General features: G+C 43.7%; 1 long non-coding RNA gene across 1 annotated transcript; it reads left to right on the top strand.

Annotated features, from left to right (window-relative positions):
• Positions 1 to 2,115: 2,115 nt before the first annotated feature.
• LOC147342226 (uncharacterized) lies at positions 2,116 to 5,190 on the top strand. The gene is made up of 2 exons (XR_015157561.1): positions 2,116 to 2,210; positions 3,741 to 5,190. It is a non-coding gene; the product is annotated as an uncharacterized LOC147342226 (long non-coding RNA).
• The last annotated feature ends 4,517 nt before the right edge of the window (positions 5,191 to 9,707 follow it).

Genomic DNA, 9,707 nt, shown 5'->3' with positions numbered 1-9,707 from the left:
GTCACTCCAATTCTTAGGTTAAAATCAGAGCCCAGTTCAATCTCAGGTGTTTATTATTTCCCTCTCCTTGCTTTTACAGTCGATTTGAAAGCTTTATTGGCGAGTTGAGTACACCAATGTTACCACCTTTGCTGTGCTGACCGTGGGTGGTTTGAGAAGTAGGATTCATGAAGACGGTGGTGTGACCACCCGTTCTAAAAACAGGAGCTTTCAGAGCACAGGCCTCTGTGAACCCAGTGCCCTGGCACAGAGTAGGTAGTAAAGGTGTTATTAAATGCATGGATACTCAAATTCTATTGGTACTGCTCAGTTTTGTTGGGGAAATAGAGCATACAAAAATCCAAGGGGTTGTTCTCAGGAAGAGTTGGGTCTAATAAGTCACAGCAGTGGGCTGGAAGTGAAAGGTCATGTTACCGAAATTTAACTGAAGATGCCAAGGTCATTTATTTCACCAAGATTCCTTAGTCTTCTCTTTATAAAATGGGTTTGCTATATCAAGAGATAGATTTCAAGTGATTGGTTAACTCAGTTATTCCAGACTTCAGTGTACTAACTGATCTTGATTTCCTGTTGCTTGGCTGAAGAGTATTTGGGTTTTATGAGGAATAATAATTTCTATCTATTGAATAAATAACTCTCCTGGCTCATGGCAGATACTCTCCCTCCCTCACTTTCCCTTCTCCCTCCCTCACTTTCCCTTCTCCCTCCCTCACTTTCCCTTCTCCCTCCCTCACTTTCCCTTCTCCCTCCCCTCCTTCCTTTCCTCCTTCCTTCCTCCTTTCCCCTCTTCCTTTTACTGTAAGAACTCATTGAACACTTGTTGTGTTCTAGGCACCATGATGTTTATTTCAGATAAAAAAAATGAATGAGGCATGCCTGCCTTCAAGGAACTTTTAGACTAATGAAGAAAGCAAGCAACCAAACTAATAGTTATACTAGATGGGTATGTTCATCTGTGGGGTAGTATGGGAATACAGAAATGACACATCTGAGTCAGATTATGAATTCCAAGCAATAGTAAAATGGATTATTAGAATGTGTGTACATGTGTGTGTGAGAGAGGAAAAAAAGAATGGAGGAAAAGTAGTAACTCATACAATATGTTCTTTTTGTGAAGTATCACTTGCTGGAGAAACCATCTGCAATACTACCTGCTTTCATAGTTGTTTTGAAGAAAAACTGAGAAAATGTATGTAAAATATTTGTCAAAATGCCTGGCTCATAAAACTTCTCAAAAATAGTAGTTATATAGTGGTCATAGTAGTAATAGCATTATTTCTTATACAGTTTGATTCAATAAACATTTAAGAACATCGAGTATGGGCTAGGTACTGTGTTAATCCCTAAAGAAACATGTCGTCTAGTAAAGAATTTGGACACACAGGTAATTTATCAGACTATAGAATAATATGTGCAAAAAGAGAAAGATGAAAAAATTAGAGAAGTAATATAGAAAAGGGAATGCTTAAAATAACTGGGGTAGCCTGAAAAGGATTTCAAAGGATGCCTAGGAGTTGACCATATGGACAAGAAGTAGGAGGGATGGGCATGGCAGGAAAAGGAATTAATTAACCTAGTATATCCTAGGAATTTCCAGAGAATGGTTGAGAATAGTTTCTGAGAATAGAAAGACTGTCAGCAATGAAACACCATTTTAAACAAATTACTCAGCAGTCGGGAGCCACTGAATGCATATTTCTGTTATCAGCTTATCCATCTGCATTGTATGTTTTCCGCGTTTGTGCCCCTAGAGGATTGTAAGCTGCCTGAATGAAGAGATGTTTCTTATTATTCTTTTTTACCTCTATGGTCTAGCATATACCATGTACTCAATATTTTTAAATGATGGATTAATAAAATTAATTTGTTTCCCTACATATCTGCTTGGCATATCAGGAGTTGGATGTCCCTCCCAGGGTTATTCACTGAGGTTGTTGAGTGGCTGTTCTCTACACCTGAAGAGAAGGAAACCAGGCTGAGATGCTTTGGCTGTGCTGGAGAGACTGTCTATTTAATATCAGGTCATCACTTAATAAGGTTTTTGGGATACCAAAATGAGTTGATTGAAGGTGGAGGTGGGATCATTTCCTCAGTGTTTTTGTTCTTCTTTCTTATAGATGAAGGAAAATTTTACTGAAAGGATTGAACTGGAGATTAATTTTAACTGGAATAGCTCTCCTAGAAAATGGATCTGAAGTCCCGGATGAAAGGTACTTTTTCAATAGGTGAATGTGGGATTGAAACCAAATGGGACAGACTTTCAGTCTTAGGGATCAGCTTTGACAACTGGCACCTTGCAGAGCCCAAGGGGATGCAGAGAGTGAGTCCCCTGCTCTGCTTCTTAGGCAGAGATCAGCTTGGGCAACCTTTCAAACATCCTGCCTTGGAAAGTGGGAATTTCAGAGGCTGCTCTTCCCACTTCATAGGGAAGATTTTTATGCTCTGCAGAAGGTGCCCAAGAATGCCTGTGGATTCTGCCCATACAGTCTAAGCATCTGGAGGGCAGAGAGGAATTAGGTCTTCATCACCCACTGTTATATCTCTAGTCCAGGCTCAGTACCTGGTACAGGTAGGTGCTTCCTAAGTATTCACTGGATTGAATGGATAAAAACAATGAACCCTTGTAGTGAACTTACACTGTATTGGGCACTTTTCAGGGCTGTGAAAGTATTAATTCATTTCATCTTCACAACAAACTTATGAGGTGGGTGCTGTAAAAGTCAACAAGGTGATGGTAGATGAAGCATCAGAGCATCGCCTGAGCATAGGTGCCTGCGATCTGGGGCTTTCTCTTGGGGTGAATAAAGGGCAGCCTGTGGTGGAGGTGACATCTCTATGGTTGCTCCCCTACTGTAACCACTTGGTAAGTAGAGGGGGTTTTATAAAAGCTCTAGGTGATCTGGGCCAGGCAGAGAAAAGTTTATGACAGCCATTTACACAGCTGCAGCAGAAGCCAGATGAGTCTCAGGCTCCCAGTGGCATGATCACATCGATAGTAAACACCCTCCTTTCCTTGAAAGCAAAGCCTTCTGTGTCCTGAGCCATGGGGCTGCGTGCGTGCAGGAGCCTCTGGGGAGGGTAAGTCACCCTAGACAGTCAATGCAAACACAGCTGCGATCCTCAGCGGAGAGTGGTCTCTTAGTAGCAATTGCTGGGCCAGCAGCCAATCAGTCTCTTGCACTGTAGCTGATGGGAGGGTGTCAGTTCTCCAAAGTGTCTCCTCCTCCAGGATCAGCTCTTCACGGGACCTGGAGGGGGCGGGGCAGAGAAGGCCTGCCCTCTGGGCAGGGGTTTGGGAGAAAATGTAAGCTCTGGGTCCTGCACCTGCTTCCTTCTCCCCAGAAGACCCAGGGAGCTCAGGGAGGCTTGAACCATCATTAATTGGCACAAATATTTTCTCCCAGTGGCTGACCTCACTACCCTGACCTTATGTTAGAGGAGAGCAGAAATGTATGGACAGCTTTTGATTACCCAAACCCAAGGAGGGAAGCAGAGGTGTGTGTTTTCCATCTTGCAACTCAAGATGAATGTTGACTTTGGGTTGCATTTGCTGTTTTATTTCACATGTATAGCACAGAAATTTAGAGATAAATGGGAACTTAGACATAATTTATTATTCCCAAATCCTTATTTTGTAATGGAGAAAGGAAGGGCGAGGGAGGAGCTGATATGATGACGTTTTACTAAATAGTAGCCGACTCCCTTGTTTGCTCATTCTGTTAAACTCTCATGTTTTCCAGATATACAAATTTGAGTTTCGAAAAGATTTCTGCAGTTTAGTCACACACAACCTAACCACCAACCAGGTTATGACTGAGCACGAAGCCAAAATAACACAAAAGCAGCAGATTAACTGCAGTCTCCAAATCTCCTTCCTGTACATTTCCACCTGAGTTACCTGAAACCTGCCCTCCCTTCCTGACCTCATCACAGACACGAAGCCCAGTCTGAGAACTGCTCTAGGAGCCTCAGGTTGGAATGGAAAAGAGCAAGGAGCTGGGAAACACGCGGTGGACCTTCACATCTCTACGGCTCTCCCCACTGCTGGCTTAGGGAGCCCAGATGCAATGATTCACTAGTGAAAGAAAGTGAAGTCGCTCAGTCATGTCTGACTCTTTGTGACCCCATGGATTGTAGCCTACCAGGCTTCTCCGTCCATGGGATTTTCCAGGCAAGGGTACTGGAGTGAGTTGCTATTTCCTTCTCCAGGGGATATTCCAGACCCAGGAATCGAACCCGGGTTTCCTGTAATGCAGGCAGGCGCTTTACCCTCTGAGCCACCAGGGAAGCCCTAAGTGAGGAGCTCTCCTATCTGAGCCCTCATCCATCCGACAGGAAACAGTCCACTGGCCTATTTGTGGGAGATACATCTGCATCTCTGCTAATTGAACTCTCATCCTTTTAAAAAATATATTTTTCTACTGTTGCCTGGAGGCATGCAGATAATGGGTGCATTTTTAATCAACCCAATAAGTAAATAACGGTGCTTTCTCCCCAGGAAATCCAGAGGGATTAGAGTTCTATTGTGGCTTAGAAAGCGATGATGTCAGGAGTGAAACCAGGAGACAGTCAGACGCTGACTCTGTGGGTGATTCTCATCCTTGATCTCAGGTCCGTGGTGAAGTCTTAGGTGTCCCAATCTTGCATGCATCAGCTTGGAGTGAGCTATGTGAGGGACACCTTCCCCAGACACCTGTAGACTCACAGAGTATGTGGGGGACACGCTTTCCCAGACACCTGTGGGCTCACACGCTGGCAGCTAACCCCCTCTAGTGTTGATGGAAATGGATTATTTGCAGCTGTGAGGAGACCCTGCAGGCTTGAGTGGTAAGACTCTCAGTGGGTCCCCCCGCCAATACTTCATCCCCTGCATCTCCAGTCACAAGAGTAAGACCCTCTGTGGGAGAAGGCGAGGGTGGGATGATTTGAGAGAATAGCATTGAAACATGTATATTATCATATGTGAAACAGATCTCCAGTCAAGGTTTGGTGCATGAGACAGAGTGCTCAGGGCTGGTGCACTGGGATGACCCTGAGGGATGGGATGGGGAGAGAGGTGGGAGGGGGCTTCAGGATGGGGAACACATGTACACCCGTGGCTGATTCATGTCAGTGTATGGCAAAAACCACTACAATATTGTAAAGTAATTGGCCTCCAGTTAAAACAAATAAATTAATTTTAAAAAAAGACCCGAAGTTTGGGGTGTCTTCCTTTTGTGTTCTGTGAGGACTCAGCTGTGCTCTTGCCAAGCTGCCCCTGACGCTCCCTGCACCTCGGTCTCCTCTCGCCTCTCCTGTTGTGTTCATTCCTATCACCGCATTTTGTCTGCATCACTCTTTCTGTCCAGAAGGCCCTCCCCACTTCGGCTCTGGCTCCTGAGTTCCAGATTGAATTCCACTTCCTCTTTGCCTCCTACTATAAGTTCTTCCCTTGAAATCCTACAGCATTCAACTCACTGACATCTTACATTTGGGATCCACCACCTTTTGCTTTTATTTAGCTTTTTTAAAAAATCTTTTTATGTTATATTAGAGCCCATCAACAGTGCTGTGTGAGTGTCAGGCGGACAGCGGAGGCGCTCAGTCACGCATACACGTGCACCCATGCTTACGGCTGCTTGAACTCTTTGAGGACGGTGTCGGTTGCTGTCCTGCCGCACCAGATGCTTGTTTACCCTGAAGACCTGACAGCCTGCCTTAACCTTTGCTTAAACACTTGAACAGAAGCATTTCAGATAGAAAGTGGGTTCTCTTACCACACCTGCCCCCCCCAGATTGGTGTCCCCTGTCACCCCAAACCCAAACCTTCTCTGCAACTTTCCAGAAAATTCTGAGTTACCAGCACTACCAAACTCAGAGTAAACACTATGGCTTGACCTAAAGAATTCCAGCCGGGTCCCAAACCTGTTTTCAGTTGCGAGGAGCGTTTGTGCTCAGTCGCTCAGTTGTGTCTGAATCTTTGCAACTCCAACAACCGTAGCCTGCCAGGCTTTTCTGTCCATGGTTTTTTCCAGGCAAGAACACTGGAATGGGTTGTTGTTTCCTTCTGCAAATCATGAGAAGCAGGCAGCTCCAGTGACAGTAAAAGGGTGGTGACTGTCCTTTTTAAAAATTTATTTATTTTTAAATCGTATTGGAGTATAGTTATTTATAATGTGTTAGTTTCAGGTATATAGCAAAGTGATTCAGTTACATACAAAATAATAAATGCATTCATTCTGTTTTTAGATTCTTTTCTTATAAAGGTTATCACAGAATGTTGAGTAGAGCTCTCTGTGCTCTACAGTAGATTTTTGTTGATTATCTTTTTTTTGAAAGAAATGGAAAATTTTATTTGAGCCAAATTTGAGGATATAACCTGGGAAGAATGTCTCAGGAAGCTCTGAGAACTGTTTTGCCCATTAGAAGTGAAGGCACAGTCATATTAGTTTTTTGAAACAGAAAGCTGTACATCAAATGAGGTTTTTTTTTTTTTTTTTTTGGTTATCTTATATACAGTAGTATGTGTTCATCCCAGGCTCCTATTTTCCCCCCATTCCCCAGCGTTTCCCCTTTGATAACCATTAGTTTGATATCTGTATTATATTATATGTGTATATATTATATTATGTCTGTATCTATATTAACCATTAGTTTTGATATCTATAAGTCTATTCCTGTTTTGTAAATAAATTCATTTGTATCATTTTTAAAAAGTTAGATTCCACATATGAGAGATAGAGGAATGGATAAAGAAGATGTGGTATATACACACACACACACACACATATATGTGTGATATGTGGTATGTATACACACATATATATACATATATACACAATGGAATATATGGTCAAATATATATATATATATATAGCCAAATAAATGTTTTTTCCAGTAGTCATGTATGGATGTGAGAATTGGACCATAAAGAAGGCTGAGCACTGAAGAATTGATGCTTTAGAATTGTGGTGCTGGAGAAGACTCCTGAGAGTCCCCTGGACAGCAAGAAGATCAAACCAGTTAATCCTAAAGGAAAGCAACCATGAATATTCATTGGAAGGACTGATGCTGAAGCTGAAGCTCCAATACTTTGGACACTCAGTGCAAAGAACTGACTCATTGGAAAAGATCCGGATGCTGGCAAAGATTGAAGGCGGGAGGAGAAGGGGAAGACAGAGGATGAGATGATTGGATGGCATCACTGACTCGATGGCCATGAGTTTGAGCCCACTCCGGGAGACAGTGAAGGACAGGGGAGCCTGGCATGGTGCAGTCCATGGGGTCGCAAAGAATTGGACATGACTTAAGTGTCTAAACAGCCACAACAAAGCAAAGGAATATAATTCACCCATACTGGATGCTTGGGGCTGGTGCGCTGGGATGACCCAGAGGGATGGTATGGGGAGGGAGGAGGGAGGAGGGTTCAGGATGGGGAACACATGTATACCTGTGGCGGATTCATTTCGATATATAGCAAAACCAATACAATAGTGTAAAGTTAAAAAATAAAATTAAAAAAAAAAAGAATGAAATAACGCCATTTGCAGCAGCGTGGAAGGACTTCGAGATGATCATACTGAGTGAAGCAAGTCAGACAGAGAACAGGGGTGACATCTTCTGTCCCATAGCTGTGCATTGTTTTATGCTGTGTTCATCCACACTCCTCTGAGAAATAAAGCAAGGAGCAGTGAAGACCATGTAGCTCTCATTAGAGAGACGCTCCAGGCTAGCACCTTAGTAGATGGCTTGGCTCCGTTACACAGGTGTGCAGCTATGAGCTGATGGCGTCTCAGGAGACATCCCTGAGGCTACAGAAGGCAAGAAACTTGGCTTTGCAATTCACTCAGCCGTCATAGTACTTGCTGGACTCTGAGCTTTTGCCCATCCTGTTTTGCTAATGGACAGAGGTTAATTCAAAGTCATAAGAGCAATTCTTTGAAGTGCAGGGTTGTCTGAAGTGGAGATTATAGACTGGAGTTTCTAATGGGCCCTAATGGAGCCCTTGTTCTTGGTAAGAAGTAGAGCAACCCTTCCAGAATGCTCCATTCAAATCTCTAAAAAGTTGCCAGCCAGAGTGCTAGAAGCAGATCTAAACGCGTTTCTTGGTACATTTTGCCTAATAAATGCCCTCCCTCCCCTGCTCCCTCCTTTCACCCAAGGTCTCTCCTCCACCTGAACCTCCTCTAATTCCTTCTTGCCGGATTTAACAGTGTCCCTCCGGACCCTCTCTTAGAGAACAGAAGTCAGTTAAGGGATGGTGCGGGGTCCCACTGCCAGCAGAACCTCAGCTGAATCCCCACGAAAGCTCAGCGGCTGATGGAAAGTGATTTATAGTCCCACTCACTGTTTCTTTCACTGTTGGTTCTGGTCTCCTGTGTCACAAATCGCTTTGCATATTAGCATTACATTGACGAAATTCAAAACAGGTGCATCTGCCTATAGAACAGCTGCCGAGACCCACTGAAAGCTCCAAGCTGAGACCCTGGGTGCATGAACCCTCCTTCTGATAAGCTTCAGAGCAGGTAAAATCATCATTAAGAGAAAATTGACTTGTAGTACATGCGGGCGTCTAGTCATTGCGTCTAACCACAAAGAAAAGCGAGGCAGCAGCGGCCGAGGGACTCGTCTTTAAAAATATATTCAGCAGAACAACAGAAAAGAAATTGCCATCTCAGGCGAGTGGCACGACACAGCTTTAAGAGGCCAAGAAATCAGACTGTGTGTATTCTCCTGCAATCGGGAGTTACAGCCTGGAGCTGGTGCCTTGGAGGCAGCATGGCTGGGAAGGCCAGGGGGTAAGATTCTCCTGTAGAAAAATGGGGTGAAAATTTGTACTAGGGGCAAAAAGATAGAACATAAAGAAGCCCTGGGACATCAGACTCAGAGCCACTTAACCAACATCAGACTGCAGTGTGTCACTGCTCATGACGTTGGATCCAGAAGAGTCATTTTGGAGATTTCTTCCATTTAAAACAGAAAGAATTGAATAATTTCACAAAGCCAGACTGGAACTCAGATGCAGGGCAAAACTCCAAGTGGTCCTGGGTGTGACTTCCCCATGCAATTCAGACCCCTACTTAGTATCGCGATCCCCTGAACTGTCTATGCTATAACCCTGAACTACCACTTGTTGATACCTATAATATGCCAGGTGTGGAGGGCATAGCTCAATCCCCACTGCAGTCACATTTGATAGTAGACATGCCATCTTGGGCATGAACAGAGTAAGCATCCAGATGGTTATCACCTGGTTCAAACCAGACAGTTTCTAAGAGCCAAAGTCAGGATTTGAACACAAGCTGCCAACTCTCCTATCAAAGGGCTTAACTCTATTATTATTATTATTTTTAAGAATAACATGGAATGTATTTCAGAGCCTCGAGAAAGCAAGAAAACAGGGCATAGATAAATCTTCCTGCATAATCTCCTACTTTTTCTTTCCTGTATATAAACAGCAAAAAGATACTGCAAAAATGATGGGGGGAAAGTAGACTTTCTCTTATAACCAGATTTTTCCAATTTTAACAGTTTGGTACAGATATGACTAACAAATAATAAAGGGAGACCATGGAAAGCAATGTGTAAAACATGGCGGGAGGGTCTGGTTGTCCTTCAGTGAGCTCACCACCACGAAGTGGGTTCAGACCCAGCTTCTCAGCTATCGTCACACTTTCATGGTTGCCTGCGCTGTCCTTGATGAAACGGACTAGACTGGGCAGACCTGT

Source organism: Bos grunniens, chromosome 29 (genome assembly GCF_055505025.1).
Source record: "Bos grunniens cultivar Pamir isolate PY7600 chromosome 29, Bosgru_T2T1.0, whole genome shotgun sequence".
Taxonomy (NCBI): domain Eukaryota; kingdom Metazoa; phylum Chordata; class Mammalia; order Artiodactyla; family Bovidae; genus Bos; species Bos grunniens.
Note: the sequence above shows the minus strand (reverse complement) of the source record. Positions and strands in the feature narration are given on the sequence as shown.